Source organism: Hesperophylax consimilis, chromosome 1, assembly GCF_061612785.1.
Source record: "Hesperophylax consimilis isolate HC1 chromosome 1, BYU_Hcon_1.0, whole genome shotgun sequence".
Classification (NCBI taxonomy): Eukaryota; Metazoa; Arthropoda; class Insecta; order Trichoptera; family Limnephilidae; genus Hesperophylax; species Hesperophylax consimilis.
This window is the reverse complement of record NC_142836.1, coordinates 31,467,803-31,492,891: the sequence shown is the minus strand read 5'-3', so window position 1 is coordinate 31,492,891 and position 25,089 is coordinate 31,467,803. Positions and strand designations below refer to the sequence as shown.

The 25,089-nt window shown below is 35.5% G+C and overlaps 2 protein-coding genes across 10 annotated transcripts in view; one reads left to right on the top strand and one right to left on the bottom strand.

Annotated features, from left to right (window-relative positions):
- Nuak (Nuak family kinase 1) overlaps nucleotides 1-16,077 on the bottom strand; it is a 79,739-nt gene extending 63,662 nt beyond the window's left edge. For all 9 annotated transcript variants that reach the window (XM_089632475.1, XM_089632404.1, XM_089632412.1 and 6 more), the window contains exon 1: nucleotides 15,865-16,077. The gene's annotated coding sequence lies outside the window, so the exon portion shown is untranslated. The remainder of the gene's footprint in view (nucleotides 1-15,864) is intronic.
- Nucleotides 16,078-24,720: 8,643 nt separating this feature from the next.
- Nucleotides 24,721-25,089, top strand: part of LOC149426638 (uncharacterized) — a 77,099-nt gene continuing 76,730 nt past the window's right edge. The window contains exon 1 of the mRNA XM_089637780.1: nucleotides 24,721-24,962. The gene's annotated coding sequence lies outside the window, so the exon portion shown is untranslated. The remainder of the gene's footprint in view (nucleotides 24,963-25,089) is intronic.

The window sequence follows — 25,089 nt, the reverse complement described above, 5'->3', positions numbered from 1 at the left end:
ATCTCTATATAGTTTAGAGAGTTCACGAACAAATTAACATTTCTCGTTCTCTTCAGCTGTCAACAAACTTTTCTTACTTTTGAAATCTGATACTGACCGTAAATTATCAACATTAAAACCATTGTTAGGTTTTCCTGGTTCCTGTGATTACTTGCGGTTTTAAATGCATATATGTACGACTGCCATATACATAATATAAGGTATTATTTGGAATAGTATTTTTTACAAACATAAACGCGAAATAACGATCACATATTTTTTTAACCATAATCAATATTAAATTACTATCGTGTCTATCTCCACATATTATTTGATGAACAATGGCGTATAGTTCAGTTTAAGTGGACAAAAATAGGAAAAATGTTAAATAAAAGGGGAGCCTATCAATTTTATGTTTTGAAATAATGTTGTTCTACAATAAAGCGAATATTAATAAAAAATTCGAATCAGATTAAAAAGGGGAATGACAAAAGAGTAATGTTATCATTTATCTAGTCTACGTAATTAAGAGATGGGACATGAAATGCGAAGCCGAACCATTATAAATACTATAACATTATTACGTGATTAAAAATAGTTTATGTTGATAAAAAATGGTTGGATTGGACTGATATGATAAATAATAGGCCAATGTCTTATCCTGGTCGTGCCTATTTACTATGGAGGATGAAATCAAGCAATTGTACCTACAACTTACGTATCACATAAATAATCCAAGGCACGTTTCCGAGGACAAGAAAAGTCACCGCGATGGAAATAAAGTAAATGACAGGAAGCCCTGAAAAATGTCGTAACGGCCTCGGAGGAAAATGAAAGCGAAGGTTGTCAAATCTAAAAACATATTGTTTTATCATATTATAATAATATATGGTAAATGAAAATGTGATAAGACTGAGCGTTGCGAAGTTCTGTTTTAAATCGATCGGCTTGCATTTGTTTGTGTGTTCCGTGTCCGGTCAATCCGGTCCGCCGAGCGCATGAGCGTTGCGAGCTCTTAATCGGAATAATCAACATCAATTCAACGCGAAGTCTACTATTACAGACTACTAGTAAAGTGGCGATACCTACGCCTGGACACACTGGCCATTGTTGGATTCGAACATGCTAGATAGTCACGATTCGCAAAGTCGTAATGATTGTAGAAGGTGCTGAATATTGAGTATTGAAATGTCAAGGTACTCGCGAAGCCATCGCGGCTCCCTTTCATGTCAGCGAGTGGAGGAGAGGAGCATAGCATAGCTTGTAAAGCGATGCGCGGGGACACGGAGTCGTCGAAAATAGTCGCTTCCAGGCCGGGCGGATTCCGCGCGGGTCCGCCGCCATACCGCCCGCCCGCCCGCCCTCCGCCGCTCGCCAGCGACTCTCCCCGCTCACCCCCCGCCCGCTGTTTATTTATACCAGTCGAGAGGAGAGCGCAGCTGGCAGCTGGCAGCTTGCCCGTCCGCAGCGCGCTCTCCCCTCGTCGCCCTCCCGCCCTAGCCCTCGATCGTGATCGATCAAATCATCCAGCTCTTCGACGGATCATCGATCACCGGCAAGGGAGCATCTCCTTGTCCCTTGTCCCGGGTTCCGTCTCGAGCTCCCGAGCTGCTCTGCGTGGACACACGTTCCTCTACCGAGAATCCGACATCCCTATTCCGCACCAGCTCGGCAAAAAATACTTTGACAGTCTTCACGGCCAATTATCTGTTTGGGATTGCGCCAATCGATACAATCAACATGTCCGTATTGTACTTATCCGCGAACGAACTCGTCTGCTGGTCTCGTGAACCTGGATATGATTTCATATTGATCTTGTTTGTGTTTTTACGAGTATGCGAATGAAAACACAGGAATTATAAAAAGACTGTGACTGTCCGACTAAAATATCGCGGAAAATTCGAGTAGTAGGTAAATAAATAAAAAAATGTAGTCTTACTTAAATAGTTCTTGGCCTCTACCATTTCACATTCCCAGAATTCCGAACTGAAGCATTTCACCTGTTTAATACTTTAAATTTAATGTACCACAATTATATTATTATCTCCAACAGGCATGTGATAATCCTCCTAAAAAACTGATTGCATATTACTATGCTACATATTTCAAGATTTTAACAAGATAATGAACAACCTACACGCAAATCTTCCAGAACATAACATAAGACAAACAAAATTAAATTTAACGTGCAATACAACTCATCATAATAAAAACGAAGTACTTAGAGAGTGACTTGAAAGCTGGTGATTTTAATCTCCTAAATCCCAAGCGATGTTTATTATTATGTACTTGCCAATTAATATTTGATGAATAACCAACCAACCACCTTTCTTGAATATTCCAAGAAATATATAAAAAATGAACTTTAATAGAATGCCTCCGTGTAATTTCTAAAAATGTGGACAAGCGTTTAATTACAAAAGAGTATCAATAAATTGACCCTGAACGTTAATTCACTTACCCATTTAAAACAATTAGATAATGATATCCAGTAATGACCCCAAATAACGGACTAAATTATTTAATTACGATGAAATTACAAAAGCATATAAACCATAGACATCCAAATTAATAGATTTGCCCTAACATGATGTCTGGGTATCATTTCGACGAGTTGAGGCAAACCAAGTGACCATATTTTAGGCGCCAGGAGGGTTCGAAAATGCTTTGAATAAACTATGACAACAGTCGTACATTGACCAACGAAGAGGCACATTGAAATAACCAGACCATGCGCAGAAAAGTAAAGTTCGCTATAGTAAGGCAAAGCTTTGCAGCGCTGTTCGTCATGGAACTTTTCTGTGCAGGATCTGAATGTTCGTTCTTAAACGGATCGCCTGGCGTAGCGATGCTAAAATTGAGTGAGGTGGGTAAATTATAACACATGCGTAAAAGTGTTAATACAAAATAATACATTTTTGAAACAAGCCCGAAATTTTGTTTACCCGATTTGGGATATATAGTTAAGTTTTTTCGCAGTCAGCAATTTGCGGACCATTGTAAAAAGAACTAGTAATTAGTAAGAAAATTTTATTTTAGAGAACCGAATGGTGATATTACAATGCGGGTTGCCTGTATACTGCCGGACTCATTTATTAAAAAATCACCGAAAGTGGGACAGTCGCGCCGCCTCCCGCGCAATTCGCAACTTGGTTTGTTCCCATTTCCCCGATTGAATCGTTTATTAATTTGAATGTCTATGATTTATACAAAAAAAATTGATAGGATGGTGATGGTCTTTGCGAATGAAGTTACAGACTAACAAATTATCTGGTATAATAATCAATAATATAATGCTGCGTCAAGAAATGATTATAAACACGACAATTTCTGTGAATTAAATAACTAAATTAACCGTAAGAAAGTCACTACGAAGGTACTGCCTGAAAATAATGTACCAATTGAATTGAATATGTGCTAAAGAAGGTATCAAAAAATGTCAATTTTCTTAGACGATTAAGAAATAAACTAAATGGAAAAACTACAGAACTCATTTATAAAACTATAGTTGCTCCACATTTAGATTATTGCTCTATTATGTTATATTTGCCCAATTCAGGAAATTTGAACAAACTAGATAAGAGAATAGAGCTATGAGATGTATACTAGGGAAAAGGCAAATAAGAGAGCAGCTAAATTGGATTCCAATAAAAAGAGACTGTTATTTAATGTGTTAATTTTTGTTAAGTCATGAACAACCAAATGCCAAAATATTTTAAGAATGAAATTGTTTTTATGGCGATGCCATTCGTAGTAATTCAAAATCATGTGTTTTTGGTTTAAAAATTTGGTCGCCTAGAAATGTTTCAGATGCTTTAATTAAATACTGCGAGTAGAATACATCTTCGCCTTTGAAATAATCGAGTATTTTTTTAGATGAGTCTTTTTATAAGCCCAGAAAAAATAATGTAAAGGCCTATCAAAACTGCTTTAAAGTTCAAAATCTCCTACTTACGAACCCATTTTCGGTTATGATTTAATTGTATAATGTGGCAAATTAAGTTATTTATAAAATCATCGAAAAAAATTAAATATTTATGCCTGAACATCCACAAAATAAAATAAAAGGCACTTTTTGGCCATGTTTTTTTCTTGCATAAATCAAAACAGGTGGATCATCCATCCAGCCATCTACGTAAGGGTTGTTATTGATAGCGGCTCAATCTGATAGTATTATTACGCCAGCGTCTGGACGATCTAGGCCCTCTGATTGGTCGAATTAAAATTGTCTGTTTCGGGTAAATTCAGCTAACTTGAAAATTAAGACACGATTTCATACTAAAATAGGATCCCCTCATAATAATACGAGATTTCTTCAAAAGCATCGTTTCTGTTCATATAATTTTTGGATAATATCGAAGAAAATATGTTTTAGAAAGTTCATAATCCATTAGATTAATTACATTACAATGAAAATTATCCACAGTTACGTGATTATGTTTGACGTTTATAAAAAATCACGCGTTCCTTATTCAATATGGCGGATACGCACGACTATAGATGGCCGACAGAGCGCGCCTCTGGCGGTTTAAAAACGAACCAAATGAATGGCGCGAATATTTAAATACGCAGCTCACAATATTTGACTACTTACGATTAACAAGCATCTAATAAGAAGATTTCTTCTGGAAGCTTATCACTTTGTAATCGCATTTTTCATTATTATTTATATTTTTTTTGCTTATTAATTATATCTGATTTTATATTGACATGTTTTCTAATTTGTAAAATTTCAATATTATTTATTTACGATGCTTTATATCCTGAGTGAAGTATTTTAAGACCTGAATTTTTATCGAAAGTGTGATCATTATTCAAAAGATGATTTAGAGCCCTGCGATATTCTTTAGTTCTGACTTCAAAGTTTCTATTGGTTCTACCTTTGTAAAAGAAATTACAATCATCCCAATTGAGTTTTTAAACTCCTGATTTTTTTGTTTGAATTTTGCTATCTTTATTATTAAGAATATATTTCTTCATTGTTATTGGTGTAAAACGCCAGTTGAATAGTACCAGAATTGTTTTTATATATAATATTAGAAGTATCGTTATCCACAAGCAGAATTCTACGCCATTGTTTATTTCTATCTTTAGAAAGACTGTTTGAAGAGAATATGTTTAATTATTTTTATTTAGTATTTCAACTATCAATTTATTAGAATAACCGTTATTAAATGCTATTTGTCTTATGAATATATTGTTTTATGGTTATATTCTATTTGTTTTTTTCAGGTCTTAAAATACTTCACTATAAATAATTTTGAAATTTTAGAAATCAGGAAACATGTTAATATAAAAGCAGATATAATTAACAAATATTTTTTTATAAACTCTCTTTTAAATATTTTCCCACTTAATTGGTCTTTCCCGTCTAACGATATTGTAATTCCTAATTATTAAAAACCCAGCCTACTCTTACCCCTCCCCCCTCCTTCCACTTCTTCTTTCCCAATTGCAATCTATATTTAATTTTTGACTTCGGTGTATACACAATAAAATGTAAACATTATATTTATTTATTTATTGGACAATTTGCATAGCGCCGCTTTTGTGAGATATCACCTCAGGGGCGCTATATTGTAATAATCTACCTTTATATATAGATCTTTACTCTCCTGATGAAGGTGTATATATAATCTAACTTTAAACTTTATTAGATACAGTAACAGTTGTAGGTAAAGAATTACCAAACGATTACCCTCCTTTTATTCATAAACACGGGTACAATTAATCAATATGTAATAATCTATTATTTAAGTCAACTTTGTTATAACTATCTTTAATTGTGACAAACTAAACGATATTGATTAAACTTATAGACATTGACGGTTGTAACACATATTTAAGCACTGCAAGTCTCCTATGAGCTAATTATATTAGGTACCTAAGATAACAGTTAATATCAGTTGTAGACATGTAGTCAATAATAGTGTTTCATTTGAAATAATCCATCACAAATACGTAAAATTTCATTTATTCAAACAACTGTCATTCTTATTATGCGTAAATTTAGCATGTTATTATTAATTAACTCCTTCCTGTTCCGTGTTTTAACAATATATATATACTCACCAAAGATATTAGAAGAACCTTTGATACTCACCCTCTCTCTGTGAATGTCCTAATATCTATCTATTAAATGTAACTGTTGTTAATATCACTTAAAATGGGCGAAGCCTAACTAAGAGCCGCCCGCAGGGCCTAGCAGAAAAAAACCCGCGGAGCGGGTTTTTAACTGCTAGTTTAAAATATTACACGATGTAGTGCATCGCCTTAATAGAGATGTTCATAATTACGAAACCAGAAATGTAAATAGAATAAGATTGCCACATATGAAGAAATCAAAATCACAGAACTTCCTAATGTACAAAGGACTAAAGATGTATGATGAAATGCCTGAAAAAATAAAAATTAGTAAAAAAAAGCAATGAATATCAACTATCATACCCATAATCTTTATTTACCTTTTATTTATCATTTATCCTTTATCTTGTACTATCATGTAAAATCACCTCCAGTAGTTAGCGCCCTTTACCCCCGGATACCCTTTATAGACATAATAACAATATATTGAAAATAAAAGGATTCTACAATAAGTGAACATAAAAAATGTAATGAAGGAATAAACATTCTAATTAGTTTCTACTATCATTTTAGCTTATTAGCAGTTAGTCTGCAGTCTATGTCTACAGTAATAAGTCCAAGGAGAAGACAAATCATGATATTAATATATAATACGAGAACAAAACAAGTTTTCCTACGTAAATATGTCTGGTTTGCGCCAGGCATAAATTATGTCAAATATTAAAATGCCAAAGCTCAAGTCAAGCTCTGTCAAACCGGATCGTTGTTCTATTTTCCGTGAAACAGATTTTTTTTAAAATTGGCACTTATATTTAGTTGTTCTGTTGCGTAATTTTCATGTATATTTTGCTAAACGGCCAGCAGCAACGGAAAGGCAGGTAAAATAAGGCATAACGCTAATAACCCCCTTGTAAATTATCTGTCTTTCTCATACTCATTAAACGATACGTGCAATATAAAGCAGTTACAGCGGAGATCTTAAAGGGAGGACCGAATGCAGCATAGTACAGCTAGCCCAAATATGTAAATAGCTGTTAAAATAATAGTGTAATAATTTACTTGAAGTACCTACGTGTATAAAAATTAATACCTAATTAGTCTAATATTGACTAGAAACTAAGTTTACAACGTGTCAACCATCAGACGTAATTGAAATTTGATGCAGACCGGTTCTTCAAATTTTGTTAAAAAAGATCAGCTATACTTTTTTTATCTATATCGCTACTTTTCTCATCAAGGTTCTTCAAATAAAAATTACAGCAAACATAATTTTTTTAGCCAAGTGAGCCATACGAAAAGGAAAAGGTTGTACAACACTGATTTAGAACTAATACAGATATTTGACTAGGTACCTAACATAACATTTTAGGGCAATTCAAGTGGGTTCCTTATTATGGTTCCATGATAACTCAACACACTTTTAAAAAGTGATATAAAGTCATTAGAAACGACGAAAAACATTTTTTTACCTACCGTCCTTAAACCAGTTAATAAAGTTTTCGTTTCATCACTTTCCATGACTTTATATAACTTTTTAAAGATGTGATGAATTATCATTGTGATGATTTATCCGGTCGCCCCTTATTATATACAGGTTACCAGTATTTCAAAAATTTTAGTGGCTAATAAAAAACATTGTGGTTAAAATAATAATAAAAAAACATTGCATAGTAACGTTATGTTTTGTTTCCACAAGCGTTAAAACCGCGATGTCTTATGGTGCTGCCACACGCAAAGCTCACATCAACAGATAATATAAAGCACAATAGCGCTCGCCATACAATCCCATACAGACCCGACACACGTAAAAAGATAACGCGCTATAAGTGTGGTTCTGAACTTCGCTAACCGAATTTATTTTACGTAACCGCTCCCGACGCGATATTTGAAAAGTTATGCGTCCCCCTCTCCGCCGTAAAAAGGAGAGGGGGTAATTTTAATTACGGAGCTACCAACTAAGTTCCGTGTTCCCTTTGACAGCCATGACATAAGCAGCCTAATAATGCATTTCTTATTTATTATGTTAGCTCATATCGTCATGTGTGCTAGTAAATTTAGAAACATAAAAAAAATCTTTATTTGGCAAACATACTTAACATATATTTAAAATATAAATATAATCAATATTTGAATTTGAAGTAAACAAATTTTCGCCCTTTCAAAATTAATCATATTTTTAATCTCAGTATGTTTATATGGTAATATCATTCGGTTTTTTGATAAAAGTTGGACGGCTTGGACGAAAGTTGAGCTTATTTTACAATAATTTATTATATGTCGCTTTCGTCGATCGGCGTGCGAACTGCGAATTTCCTGATTCGACGGAGAGGTTATGTCAGGTTATGTGAAAATGCGCTATTTACGCGCAGATTGTTTAAAATCTAAAAAGTTTATAAATAGCATTTATAATTATATAGTTGGCGACATCATCATCTGAGGATGAGCTGTCCAACAGATCCAGCAATAGGCGACAAGTATCATCCATTTCGAAAACGTGCTCAAGCTGTCAGTAAGTAAAGTTGTCACTTTGACAGATGAAATTATGTTCCTCGGCCGCTCTCGAATTCAACTGACCCCCTCTCCTACCATAGGAAGAAATATTTGATAGCGTCGTGTGTCGGTAGAAAAGATGATGCGCTGTACATTAACTTTTGATGTGAGCTTTGCGTCTGGCAGCAGCTTTAATCTATATAAATGTAAATGTGAGTTTGTTAAAAATCTTAAAACTCCGAAAGATCTTCACCGACTGCTTTAAAATTTTGACACAACGTTGCATTTGAATATGCGAATGTTTTTTTTTCAAAATAGCGCCATCTGTTGGACACAAAATAACACGCGCTATTGTTTCTCTATCTGCAAGACAGGCTGAGCTATAGCAACGCGTGGCGGGATATAGGTAGTTTTCACAGACATAGGAATTAATAGACGAGAAGATAATGGCGAGGGGTAAAATCAACTGTTGAAGAACGAAGGGAGTAAGGCTGACTGTGATTCGTCAATAAATCAATCTGACAGTAAATAGGCATCTCGCATTATAATATCACCATTTACTTCTTAAAAGTAAAACCTGCTTTTGAATGAATAGACATTTTTACATGGGAGCGCAAATTACTCGCCACGTTATGAACAAATTTGCGAAGTCCAAATTCGGCAAAAAAATTCGGTTGTATTTTCAGAGTCAAATATTTCGTTTAAGTATTTAGTTAAGACACTTTTATAAATGTTCATAATTTACTTCCCAGCAACCAACCAGCTTTGTGTTTCGCGTCCAGACGTTTCTCGATGTGATAGTATATGTTTCTAAAACTGATCTATATTATACGATGTGAATATGCTTAAAATAAAGTAAAATAATGCTTATATATGGAATGTAATACGACAATTGGGTTTATTCTCTTTTTCACATCTATTTTTACAAGTTTTCATAGTACAAGTCAACATTTTGCCGTGTTATTTCGTAAAATGAACCGATGATGCCTCGACCATAGTTCGCACAAGAATGATGACGTCACGTTTTCAAATTTCACTTGAGGCCATACGCGAGCACAGCCGGCTCCAATGGAACCGGTATGGGGAGTGGGGATAATACGCTTTTAATCACTTAGGGCAGGTCTACTAATATTCATATGTCTATGGTAGTTTTAAATAAATGTTTAACATTTTTGCTTATTTTGCGAACGATTGGTGTCATACACATTTACCATATTATTAATATGGAAATATATCAAACTGCTTATTGAGGTTTAAAGTCAATGGATTCACCTAGATTTCGCCGTTTATCCCATATTTTAGGTTCTGTAAATAAGGCGTATCAAGACAAGCGATCGCTCGAAATCGGTTCAGTGGATAACTCGAGCATTCTTCCGAATATAAATGAGTACGTAGAAACGATTGCATTTAGTGATTGCGACAGTTGCATTATCAGGTATTTTTTCAATGTAGCATTGTATGCATTTGACCTCATTCAAAACATGAAAATTTGTAAAAGTACAACTGACTGACGGGTGACTTGCTCCACATAACAAAGTACATTTATTATTACGCAATGCACAATAATATTATAAATTTAATTTATACAAAGGTGCGAAGTATGCGGTAGGTATGAAACTGTGCACAATGAGGTGACCGGATAACTCATCAAAATGACAATTCAAAACACCTATAAAAAGCGGTGAAACAAAAACTAGATTAAACAGGTTAGGTTTATATGTTATAGCTTTTATGACTTTTTAAAGATATGTTAAATTACCACGGAATCGCATGGTGGATGGGTGAACTTTAGAGACGAGGTTTACTTCACTAATATTTAATTAATTTTAAAATAATTACCTAATATTATATTTTGTTTTTTGAAAGCTCTTTCCTAACTCTTGCAGAAAACTACAAAATCCGTATTTTTCAATTACTTTCATACAAATTAGTAATGAATTAATTCATACATTAATTGCAGACATTTTCATTATACTTTAAATTAAGTAACTATTATTAGAGCAAAAATCCAGGACCCGATGTTATTAATATAACCCATTTGTTTAAAAAATCAGCACATAAAAAGCAAAAGTGCGTCTGTTTTTTATCAAGTGGATGATATATTCGACAGTTTAATGTAATCAATGACAATATTTAAAAATAACAATAACAGCACATGTTATGAAGTCATTCGTGCGTTTTCGTAAAGTGTTGATACGTTGGTACATATTGTCTGTTTCGAGTAAACTTCAAGTCTAGATTACGTTATTTATACGATACATATAAACTATATGATAAACTAAGATGTAAATAGAAAATTTTCAACAAAAATCTTCCTTCCTATTATTAAATAATGCCAAACCTACTACCCATTAGCAAAGCAAAAATCGCATAATCCACGCAAAAAAGTTTTGTTTCCGGACACTTTCTGTTTTCACGGACTAAAATGAAACATTGCAACGAGCCTGGGAGAACGGATATAATATATTATGTATTATAATTTTTCATCCAAGCACTCAGTCAACTAACCGCAATATAGTCTGTGTCTGCATGGAATGAGTGTCAATGTGCATTCCGCACGATTACCGGTCACAGGCGCAGGTCGCACCCAACATTGTTTTCCTCCCAGCAGTCAGTCAGCTAACCGCAATATAGTCTGTGTCTGCATTGAATGAATGTCAATGTGCCTTCCGCACGACTACCGGGTCACAGGCGCGGGTCGCATCCAACATTGTTTTCCTCCCAGCAGTCAGTCAACTAACCGCAATATAGTCTGTGTCTGCATGGAATGAATGTCAATGTGCCTTCCGCACGACTACCGGGTCACAGGCGCAGGTCGCATCCAACATTGTTTTCCTCCCAGCAGTCAGTCAACTAACCGCAATATAGTCTGTGTCTGCATGGAATGAATGTCAATGTGCCTTCCGCACGACTACCGGGTCACAGGCGCAGGTCGCATCCAACATTGTTTTCCTCCCAGCAGTCAGTCAACTAACCGCAATATAGTCTGTGTCTGCATGGAATGAATGTCAATGTGCATTCCGCACGATTACCGGTCACAGGCGCTGGTGGCACCCAATATTGTTTTCGTTCGGTTGCCGCGGTTATGTCACCAGAAGCAATGTTTCATTATCATAAACAACTATCAACAAATTCATAACAAACGAACTCCAAGAGATCTCAGTTTGAGAATGTGGTTGACCTGCTCGCCTATTTTGTATCAAGAGTCAAAGATTGCGAGGCGAACCATCAACCATCATCGTTTAGTAGCTGTGGAATAGATCTGGTAATTGCAAACGCAGCTACTACACAATCAATAATGACATAAGCAACAACGGCGCGATATGCTGAGTGAAGAGGTAGCATTGTAGAGTCTAGTGTCGGAATTAGCAGTTATCGCAGGCGGCTTCGATTTAATTTACAAATTCACCCTCCCTCCCAAAACCTAGATCTCGCCAAATGTTAAAAACAGCGGAGCATACATTTTCTACCAAATACTCTCAGTAGGTAAACTGAACATATAATATATAATACACGGTGATTATAGTATGTAGGTTCTTGTCGGGTTTATTGAGCCGGCTATTAAGTTGATTTATCGGGCATCGGATCAAGGAAGGCATATCTGCTAATGCCACCTGTCTGTGGAGTCCGGGCCCTCTGGAAGGAAGCAGGCAGGAGGGCGGGGGCGTACAGCGGCGCCGGGAGAGCGGGGGCGACCCGTGGCGCGGGGGCGGAGGCCGTGGGAGCCCGCGAGGTGAGACTCTGCCGAGAACTTCGATCCGATTGTTTGCATTGCATTGTTCGAGAGGTTTCCGACTGTTTCCAATGTGGAATGCCACGCGCAAACGAAAACTGTCAATGTGACAATTATGACAGCTCAAGGAGATAAATGGGTTGTGGTCACTGTCGAGTGCACCCACCACTTTCCCGAACCGTTTTAAGGACCAGATGGGTCCCCGATCGGTTCTCACGTCAACACTTAATGCGGCACAATATACATTTATATACATATACCAAAAACTTTTGCGTGTTCTCATCCAAGGCAGTTTGTTCTTGTTCTTTAAGATAGTGGAGATACAACTTTTATAAAGAGGAACAATCATTAGAAGAAGAAAATAGAGTGGATAAACAAAATTTCCATGCATTGAGAAAATTTACTGTAAAACATACTGCTAATCTCTTAACCGGATTTTTAATAATTTGTCGAGTTTTTTAATAAATTAGCAATACTCATTTATCTCAGTGTGGCAGCGTACAACACATCTACAGCTTCTGAAAGCCACAGGCTGTGCTGTGAGGAACGGGAAGGTGGTCCTTCGAACCCTTCACAACATCCCCGGCAGTACAGTAGCCAGTGGCCAATGGCCAGACATGACCCCTGTGAAGACGGAGGGATATTGAAGAAGAGACTTCCGAAGAACCCTGGGGACTAAGTAACTCACTCCAGCCGACAGGACCACAGGAGAACCGGAGATCAGGGTCGAATTGAATATTCCCTTTAACTGCTACGTCAAGGATGGCGCTTTGGACAGCGCAGGAAGCTAAAAACTTAGAAAAGATAGACAAAAAAGGCACCACTCGTGAAAGGCGGGGACAGGGGCTTCTTCCACCCCTTCGTGGGGAGGATGTAACAGCACAGAAGAAAAACAGCAAAAATCTAGCCAGTAAAACACATAATATAATTTCGTTATTATCAATATCATTCTTGGAAAGAAACAAATAAAAGCAAAGCGATAAGAAAATAAATAAATTGGGGTTGTGGTCATAAGTAAGTAAGTCAGGTTGTGGTCAACAACACGAGATAGAGAGACCTTATTGCGGCGATCAGTCACCTTTATTCAGATCGGCAGACTACAAAAGAACATTAAATTATTATCTCTCGTAACAGGGTTCATAATTAAATAGAAATTAGTCACGAAACGCTATGTGCGTTTTTATATTGCCGACCTAGGCATTGTTTACCAAATGTATAATTCCTACTGGTGTTGCAAAGCCTTTATTCCATTCTATCAGTTTCAGAGTTTTTCTCCTAGTATATTATTCCATAAAACGCTATGTGAGTTTGTAAAGACCAATAGGCTTAGATAGGAGATCGACTTTACATTATAGGAATATCAATCTAGTTTAATATATGTGCTTCCTACAATACTGGAAACTGGGAACACTAAAATAATCTTCAGTATGACAGACACGGCTGAAATATTATATTTCCCGATTTTATGAGGGTCTGTTATACTAAACGGTATAAAATCTAAACGTGGACATAAATATTGATATTGACATCGTACTGGATCGCATAAACCTATTATTAATTATTGCAATATAAATTTATACGTTATGCTATGTATACATACGCGAGCCGAACTGCCGAGTTGAATCTCAACTTATGGGAAAGGAACGAAGCAACCGCGAATGGCGCATAACGCCGCTTGCAGTTGCTTCGTTCCCGTAATTGGTGGTTCGGTTCGCAAATGCATACGTACCATTAGATGTGAAAACAGTAACAAAACGATAAAAATACGTAGGTTCATATTTAAATGGTGCCAACTAGAGCCCTGAAGGAGTAACCATCTGTTACACCAGGGCGGGTAAGCGGTGGATAACCTCCAGTGGTGCCAACTTCACTATACTCATAGATAACAAACCTACCTAATTGGTTAGATATCCGTTATCAAATTCTCGGGGAATAACCTATATAACGTTTAAACATTGTTTACAATAATATAACGTATGTTTATTATTCGCACGTTTATGTATATTTTAAATAAATACGCTAAAAAGGTTAAAATTTTAATAACTTGGTTGTAATTTAAACGATGTATTGAATTGCTTATGAATTTAACAGCTTTATAAGATAGTATTTTAGGCGTTTGGAAGTTTAAGTAGAGTTGACTGATGATGGGAGGAACGCACCATTAACAAATCTGGCGGCCAAACACCGGTGAATGGGAACCAAATCATTAAATTTACAGGCACTCATTGTGTAGGCATGTACATATTATTAAGATGCTGCGACACGTATGTAATTAAATATTCCCGACTTGAATACCTACGGGAGATTAAACCAAAACAATGACTCATACAAATGTCTTCATAAATTGAAACTAAGCACGCACGCCCTGTGTGCTTGTATTCAGTGCTTATTCAAGCAGGGATAGTTATACAATTTTATTGGTATATCACGGGTACACACTTAGGTAGGATGAGCTGCTTTCGTTGGAACTTACTCCTCCAGCGACCAGGTACTTGCGAAAATAGAATCATATTTCTTTAGAAAATAGGATTCGTACATAGGAGCGAGCATCTTATGAAAGAAAGAAAATTTCGCAAATGAAACATAATATAATCTATATTCCAATAGTTTTCTAGTAAGATTCTGATAAGTAAAAATCAATTAAAAATATCGCGCCGAACTGTCCTACCTATCAAAACCTTTATTTATTGGAAGCCAGACATAATGTGGTAGCTTTACTAAATAATACAAATCCGTACGGAGTTCACAGGGAAGGAGTGATGATAAATCTCATGATGTTTTGGATGAATTAAGTTCCTTCCCCGAAGACATGCAAATATATTTTTTCGAGAGAAATACACTTTTAGCATTTAGACCGAGAGATGATTCACGCTCGTCCCAATGCTGATGTCATGGATCTGATTATTATTTGACGTATTCGAGTGGGAAAATAATACGATGATTGTGATCCTTGAAAAACAACAATAACCGCACTATTTTCGTAGACAAAAATAAGAATAGTTCAAGTTCACTTGGTTAGCATTCGTGTCCTCAGCATCGGGCTGCAAATAATCTGAGAATTAAAAATGCTCACGCTTACAAAGGTCATTGATATGTTTTTGAACGAAGCAATGAATTATCGAAATTTATTATGTAGCATTTTATTTGTGTTCATTGCCGATATAAAAAAAATATATTTTCAAAATAAACGACTTACTTTTACAGACGCAAAAAAATCTGCGAAGTCGAGACGTTCCGATGCTGTGGGAATTTGAGCCAAAAAATAGTCAAAAAAATCTAAAACGATGCCAGAAAATACTCAGCATCAATATAATGCGCTTTTAGATTGTTATTGCAGGTGCTTTATTAGTTGATTTAATCTAATAATTCTATGAAAACTTAAATATATTTCAGTTATGTAAGGAAATTATTTCTTCATTCTTCCTTGCAATGTATTGTGGCCAACTGGTTAAAAATATAGACACTGTTCATTGTTACTGTGGACTCATCGGGAAAAAAATGAGGTGACAGATGAGTGCATATAAAATGTTAAAAATAAACATAACTTTATACGGAAAATAGATCAGGAAGCACATTACCTCAGTTTTCTTTTTCTTGTGGTGGAAATTGAGTAAAACTCGCGAAACGATCACTTTCAACATACAAAGTATTAACAATTACACAAATTCCATGGGTATCGCAACAGTTCACTTATAATTATTCTGTAGTATTGCTTAGATTTATATTATAACAAGAACATTCTGCAAAATTCTACATTTTTTGAAGAACAAGTTAACCACCGATGGCTTCCGCGGCCATCTTTCATTTCTATATTTATTTTACAGCCCTGCCGTCAAAAGCTACAACTAAAATAAAAACATATGACGCACAGCCGGTAATATCGCAGGCGATGTGCCCATTGCCGTGTGCCTAAAACGTAACAACAGATGGCGCTAGTATATTGAAAATCGCGATGCAATGGGCATCTTGCATGTATTTTTAACGGAAAGTTCACATAAATACATGAATGTCTACTGAGAATACAGAAATGCTGATCCTTAAATGCACGTTGCTACTCGTGACACCATTACATGAAAATTACTATTTTTGGTGATACAAAAATATATACATTGACGAAAAATAATATATTCAAATAAATATTTAAAAAAATACACTTGACATGACTGCGCCAATCTGAACGCGCGGAACGCCTTGAATTAACTTAACAATTATTGTTAACTTTAAATTATTACATATTGATAATAATAATCATTTAGGTAGGTAATTCGCAAATACATACTCGTATGTGATTACTGATCAAAGGTTTATAAATAATGCCTACTAGGAGAAAATAATGAAAGCATTAGAATACAATTTTACTAGTAATAAACTACTATATTACCTACCTAACTGATTATTATTGTAATAAATAATAATCATTTAGGTAGGTAATTTGCAAATACATCCCCGTACATGATTACTAATCACAGGTTTATAAATAATGCCTACTAGGAGAAAATAATGAATGCACTAGAATACCATTTTTATTAGCCATAATTTTCAGGCCAAAGTCAGCAACTTTATGTACCCACAAAGGTCTCATAGTATAAATAATTCATGACCTTTGACGGTATAATAATTTTCTTATATCAACATTATCATCTTTGTAATTGCAAGGCGCGCGGAAAAAAGGTAGAATATACGCACAAATATTCGGAATCTATAGTTAAGAGATGTTCCTGACTAAATTTAACCAGTGATTCCTGACATTATTCGGAGTAAAAAAATATTAATGAAATTTTAGTCTATGGTAACATTTTTCGGTTTTTTTTTTTAATTTTTTTTCGAAAACTTGAAAAATTCTTTCACAGGACGTTACTGGTTAGCCAGCCAAGTAACCGACCAACCCACACCCGACTAACTGTCCAGATCCTGCTGATTTGTTTATGTTTCTAGTTGAAAAATTAAATTCACCTGATACCAAAATGTCATCAAGATTTTTCACTGGTTAATGTTAGTCAGATATGTATATTTCTAGAAAAAGGAACTCCTGTAAAAATATTTCGGCGTTGGGTGAATCTCCACACATCTCACACAGGGCCGGCCTTATGCGGACGCAATTGCAACAGTCCGCTCCGAGCGGTCCTTCAAATATTTTTTCATAAAAATGACGCTACACAAAAATACAAATAATTATAATACAGGTTTTCCAATAAGAGGTGTTATTTTGAATAGCCCGCTATTTCGGTAGATGTTACTTTTGAAGCTGTCATTTTTTGACATTTGACAAGTAGAAACTACGCCATTAATAAAAATGTAACGATACACGCTTCAAAAACGCATTGAAATTATTAAAATTCACTTGAGTGAATCAAATGCAAATCATCTTTAGTGATGAGGCCCATTTCCATCTCGGTGGCCTCGTCAACAAGCAAAATTGTCGCATCTGGGGTTCGGAAAACCCAACAGTTATTGTTGAAAAGTCTCTCTACCCTCAACGTGTGACTGTTTGGTGTCGTTTATGGTCCGGCGCGGCGGAGTCATTGGACCTTACTTTTTCGAAAATGAGGCTGGAGCAACAGTTACGGTGAATGGATTGCGCTATCGAGAGATGATTAATGATTTTTTATGGCCGGAATTAGATGGTATTGATCTGGACAACGTTTACTTTCAACAAGACGGCGCTACGTGCCACACAAGCAACGAAACCATTGATATTTTACAATTGAATATCAAAATAACACCTCTTATTGGAAAACCCTGTATTATTGATTACAGTGCTAGGCGTCTACTGGTTTTGACAAGGGACGCCAAAATTTTAATCGCGCCAGGCGCCGTTTGGCACGGGGCCAGCCCTGCTCACGCGTTCATAATTACATGAAATATAAATATGAATAAATAGTTTTGATAAAAAACTAAATTCGTTCAAGAAAGGAATACAACTATAATATTGGATTGAATCACCAATATAATATAATATTTGTATGCCTTTCTTGAAAGAATTGTGTTTTTACACGAACAAAATTATTTATTTACATCATATTCCGCGTGTACACCAACAAAAAAATCTTCAAAGATTTATCTAGATATAAATAAACTACCCAAATGCATTTGTTAGTACATTATCAAGAAATTTTCAAAGAATAACTGGTTAAACACTACTGATTTCATAGTTAATGATGCATTACAGTCGCTTATTATCTTAAATTAATAAATTACGAGTCGCTTTCACGTTCTTCTTTAAAAAAACTATTTGGGGCGATCTTCTGGTCTTTGTCTTTCCTGCTTTACTTTACAAACCTTTTTTCATGTCGCCTAGCGGCAGTTTGATAATAAATTTGAACGCCGAAATACCTGTCACGATATATTTTTTTTCAATAATTAATTAATAATAACATTACTAACCATGATTTATTTTAATAATAAAAACATAACATAAACCTCCACCAAGACACTTCGCTAACCCTCCTCACAATCGGGTGGTAATATGAATTTAATCATAGTCAGGGGATGAATCATTATTTTCTTAGAAATATAGAAATGTCTATTGATTTTTTTACAACAACTCCACTCAGGATACGATACAAGACACTTCTCTAACCCTCCTCACAATCGGGTGGTAATATGAATTTAATCATAGTCAGGGGATGAATCATTATTTTATTAGAAATATAGAAATGTCTATTGATTTTTTTACAACAACTCCACACAGGATACAAGACACTTCTCTAACCCTCCTCACAATCGGGTGGTAATATGAATTTAATCATAGTCAGGGGATGAATCATTATTTTCTTAGAAATATAGAAATGTCTATTGATTTTTTTACAACAACTCCACACAGGATACAAGACACTTCTCTAACCCTCCTCACAATCGGGTGGTAATATGAATTTAATCATAATCAGGGGATGAATCATTATTTTTTTAGAAATATAGAAATGTCTATTGATTTTTTTACAACAACTCCACACAGGATACAAGACACTTCTCTAACCCTCCTCACAATCGGGTGGTAATATGAATTTAATCATAGTCAGGGGATGAATTATTATTTTCTTAGAAATATAGAAATGTCTATTGATTTTTTACAACAACTCCACACAGGATACAAGACACTCTCTAACCCTCCTCACAATCGGGTGGTAATATGAATTTAATCATAGTCAGGGGATGAATTATTATTTTCTTAGAAATATAGAAATGTCTATTGATTTTTTTACAACAACTCCACTCAGGATACAAGACACTTCTCTAACCCTCCTCACAATCGGGTGGTAATATGAATTTAATCATAGCCAGGGGATGAATTATTATTTTCTTAGAAATATAGAAATGTCTATTGATTTTTTTACAACAACTCCACTCAAGATACAAGACACTTCTCTAAACCTCCTCACAATCGGGTGGTAATATGAATTTAATCATAGTCAGGGGATGAATCATTATTTTCTTAGAAATATAGAAATGTCTATTGATTTTTTTACAACAACTCCACACAGGATACAAGACACTTCGCTAACCCTTCTCACAATCGGGTGGTAATATGAATTTAATCATAGTCAGGGGATGAATCATTATTTTCTTAGAAATATAGAAATCTCTTTTGATTTTAAATTCCCTCAGGTCCTTCGTCATCTTTTGGGATTATATGTGGAGAGTATTTTTTTAAGGAAAGGAAGGAGGAAGTTCTGAGAAGGTTTACCCTTTAGGGTATGAGGGTTGGGAAGGAATCTAGGGATCCGTTTAGAACAAGCCAGCTCGAAAAAAGTCATACACGATATTCCAATTTGGGAGGTAGGTCCGCCCCGGGAACCATTTATTGGATAATCAACACCTCTGCCATAGGACGCCCCAAGTGGTCCGCTACATTGGTGGATTAGCAGGGGTGCCCGAGTTCATCGGGTGAGGTGTGTTCAGGATGCGCCTGCCCACCAGCTGCGTGGCGTGCCAGATCGGGAGATGCTGGTTTGTTGAGAACCTTTGACCTCTCCAACTGGTCTTTCTACCCATCGCCTTGCACCGCAGTGGGAGGGATAGATTATATGTCCATCACTCTTGAAAATACTGATCCCTAGATTCCTATCCAACCCTCATACTTTTTACCTTCCTTCTCCCCTTCCTTTCCTTAAAAGACCCTTCACACGGCATCCCAAAGTTGATATAGGCCATGAGGGAAATAATTTTCCTCAAGACCTTCTGTGTGGGGTTAATGAAATAATGAATAATTTAAAAAAACAATCGATATTGGAACACGTTACGAAAGAATTGAATAGAAAAATATCTGAAAGTATTACAAAATTATTCCCAACCCAGCAGGAACAGCGAGTTACCAGAGTTGAGGTAATGAGATACTCCAATTTCTAACTGCCTTTTAGTTCGGTTTTAGTGTTTCAATCTACAGAATATATTATATTTCTATGTTTAGTTTAGTGTTTCAATCGACACAATATATTATATTTCTATGTGCAGTGCTTTAGTTTAGTTTAGTGTTTCAATCGACAGATTATATTATTTTTATATGTGCAGTGTTGTTAATTGAAATTTTACTATGGTTATTATTACAATGGGTATATACTTAAAGATAATTTTATTCCTAAAATTTAAATAGTTGAATGTAAGTATTCAATTTTATAACTGAAAGTGGTATTTATCATGATATTTTAAAACACATTTTAAATTAACCCTTGAGACGTTGTTGATTTGCACGGATCGAACCTTCTACAAGCTTCCATTTTTTCAAAGACAATAACAAGCACTATTTTGTTCTCTTTCTGACATAAAAGAAATAATTAATTTTTAGATGAGAGGAAGAGAGATATATGCATTTTAATAATGTGCGGTCGTTCTGGGACAAATATGGTCTTAGGAGAGTATAATGCGCGCACGGCATTTGGGACTGTTTGGGTCTTAGAAGGTCCCAAGAGACATTTACCGTATTTATCCCGGCTGAAATTTGTATTCAAATGATAGAATACCTTATTGTTAACTATAATTCATATACCGCGACTTGCGACTTACCCGAATGCACCCCAGTACCTACAACTTTTATCAGTTTTCAGAAAAGAGTTTTTAAATGTGATTTCATTTTTTGAGTATTTGAAATGCTCTCATTGCCTTTGTTTTATGTTTAAAGTACTTCCAAATAATGTCCAAATGTAAATTGTGGAAATTTATTGTCGGTATTCGTATTTTTGAGCACTATTTATGTGTAAATGCAATAATGATAAATTATTATTGAATATTTCAGTTCAATATTGTTACAAATGAAGTAAATTAGTTCATATGCATGTTATTTCATACATAACTTTATTTCAATTTATAATATATTAGTAAATCAACAAAAAAAATTATTAAATTTTTTTTCAATATGAATCTCTGCCTACTCATAGTAAAATAATCTAGATCAGGGGTAGGGGAAACTGCGACCTGCGAACATTTTTGGTCCGGCCCGCGAACAAAAAAAAATAAAAAACGGATTAAGATTAAAACGGATTAATTAAAAAGAGATTATTACAAAACCCAGAGGAAGATATAAAATAGCTGATAGGTACGTATGTATGCACCTACGTCACTAGAAAGCAGTTTAGACACAAATAATCATCCATTATTGATTTAATTTTAGTTTATTATTATTTTACTTATAATAAATTAAGTGTGTTTTAATAAGACATTAAATGTGTACTAAGAAATTATGAGTGTAATGCTAATAAAACTGTAAACTCGCTTTCAGATAAAATTATAGTTGTGGATTTATCTTCAGATGCATTTAAGAAGGAAACCATTCATGGGCGTAGTCAGGGGCGGGGGCAGGGGCGCCCTCTAGACAATTTGGCGAAAAAAAAAAATTAAACAAAAAAGACGTTTGTAACTGGCGCCAAAACTACAAATCTATTATTTTTTATAAAAATGTTTAGTGCCTGATACAGAAGTAAAGCGTCGTCTCGGTCGGGGCCGGACTTCCAGTTAAGCCCGAGAGGTCCCGGCCTAGTGCCTCAACCTTGAGGTGGGAGACCCCAGTCGATTATAAGTTGAGGACACACTCGGAGAATTGTGTATAAAATTTTCCATATGGCCCTTGCGTCGGAAGTACCCCGGTTAGGTTCCGAAATGGTTGGAGCATTTCACATTTTTGCATAAGTAGAAAATGCTGCAATGAAGGATGACTGTAGTGGTATGAAGTCGCGACATCTGGATGGGAATCCGACACATTTGTCCACTCAGCTACTAGCCGGTTAAGCTGATATGTTTTAAAGTTTTCCGTTTTAAACAAAACTAAAATATTACCGTTTAAGAAAATACTAAAGAATTTATTGGTTTGCGCTTTGTTTTATTCGAAAAATTTTCGTCAGCGGCGCATTTTCCGCATATTTGTGAATGTAATGCTTCATATTTCATTCCCTTGGCCCACAATACATGCCTACCCCAATTGGGAACACCATAAAAAAATTCACCTGCTGCGCTTTTTCCAGGCGTTTGTGAATATAACAATTTATACTCCAATCTCTTCACCCATCACAAATATCTACTCTAAGGGGAAACTATGGAAAATATTTCGCCTTTGGCGCTATTCCGTGTATTCGTCAGAGTAACTGATTTTCCACTCCCCTAACTCTCGTCACTTACCCCAGTTGGGGATGTTATAGTTTATAGCAAACATTTTTGAAGTGTTTGGTATAGATCATAACCCCGGGCACCGCCGGGTGCGGCCCTGAAACCATTCTCGTATTTGAAGTGCAGTTATAAAATTCTGGTTGCAGACTATGTCCTGAAAAAATAGGAAGAATGCATTTTCGTGGTATGGGTGTATTTTTAAATAAAGTTGGGGAATCGAACGAGGAATAACCCTTAAGTTAAAACCAGTATTGTGTTCATGATATAACAATAAAATTCAATTTGTGGATTCATCTGCTGACGCATTTTGGAGGAAAACATTATCGTGTTTGAAGTGCAGTTATAATATCCAAGAATAAGAAGAAAAAGAAAAAAAGGAAACCATTTTCATGTGCTGGTGTAGTTTTAAGGCGAAATAAGACTAATAATGGGTGTAATCGACACTCACATTTTAATTATTCTTGATGAACGTATTACTAAAAACTCAAATGTTTCTAGAGGTATCCCTACAGATGTAAGTTATTTATATTTGAGATTAATAAAATCAGGACATAATCATTAAAATATATTATGTAAAACCAGTCAACCATTTCAAGCTTAAACCAGTTTCGTCTTCCGAATGATGTGTTAAAATTCTAGTAGCGGATTCATATCTTTATTCAGTTATATATCCGACAACCCCCTCCCCCCGCCAGCAAAAATCTTGGTGCGGCCCACGGGTGATACTTCAGAAATTCAAATGACCCCGAAAGGTTCCCCACCCCTGATCTAGATGATAAAAATCATTTCAATTACACAATTACAATAATTCCCTATTCAAAATACACCCACAAATTGTTTTCTAGGAAAAACTGAAATTTCAGCACCCTCAAAAATCATAAATAACGCTAGGTATATATAATCATTGAAAAATCAGAGAAACTGCTTTTTAATTATGACAATTACACATACACACTTATTCTATAAAAGACAATAAAATAATTTAATCAAGCTGGCTTGTCCTGACGGTCCACTGTGAAGCGATCAAGTAGGTACTATCCTTATTTATATAATTAATCATTTTACATTTGAAATTTTTATTTCTTTTGTTAAAATTTTTAACAGATGTTGTAATTTTTTGAATTCGAGGCTAATATATATATTTTTAATTCTTAATTTTACCCTCACAATCCTACAATAATTTCCCGCGGGTTTCACGGGTCTGCGCTAGTATAACATATTTACCTAGATAAGTGTCAACTTGTTGAAATTGAAAGTTTAAAAAAAAGTAAGTAATTATAAGGTTGTAATAAGAATGAGAGGCACCGAAGCGTGATCGTCGCGTATCCGCTGATTGCTGAGGCGACATTATTCACATGCGCGAGGCACGAAGCGCGCTGATGTTATGGATTAGGCACAATGACTTAACGCCGCAGAATGTACAGCATTCGTACTAGTCGTTGTGCGGACAGTTGCCACAGTTGGAAAGCATTTCTCTGGAAGCCGAGGCGGTACCCCGCAGCCCACCGGTCACGTCAACCAACGAGGACCTTCCCAATAGGAGTGGAACACTGGACTCATAGATATACCATTCACGGATACTGGAACAACAACACCTCTTTGGGCTTGGGCCAGAGCAATTCCCTCCGCCCGACACTGAGACACAACTTCAGTAACGCGGCACCTGCTTGAAGGCACCTTTCTGGTTTAAGGCGTGTTGGATATTAAGATTAAACGAATACTGTCTTTTTGAAACTGTGCTCGTTATACTACCTCTCCACTGGCCGTTCAAGTCTCTTCTTCTGTTTCGATATTTTCCCGTCACGATTCCACTGACAGCAATTCTACCAGTAATAGAATAGACTCGGTCTCGCCAACAGCCTGCGCGATTTTCTCTTTATTTCCAATCCGAGTAGCGTACTATTTGCACATTGCGTGTGTCTTGTTGTGATTTTGTTCAATTGAAAGACTAAATTGTGTAACATTTCAATCAAGATTTTCAGAAATCCAAGGTCTTTCCAAGTTTTTTACATTTAAGGCCTTTTAAAGTTACAGACGGTGATCGTTTAGCAAAATAAGTGCACGTACATAGTGAATTTAAAACGTAAGTAAGTCAGCTATGAATAGGTACTTGAGGTTCAATAAAAAAAACGGTTTATTTAATGAAAAGATTTATACCAATATTTCAATTTTTCAAAGAGATTTCAGTGGGGACTACATCTGAAACGTCA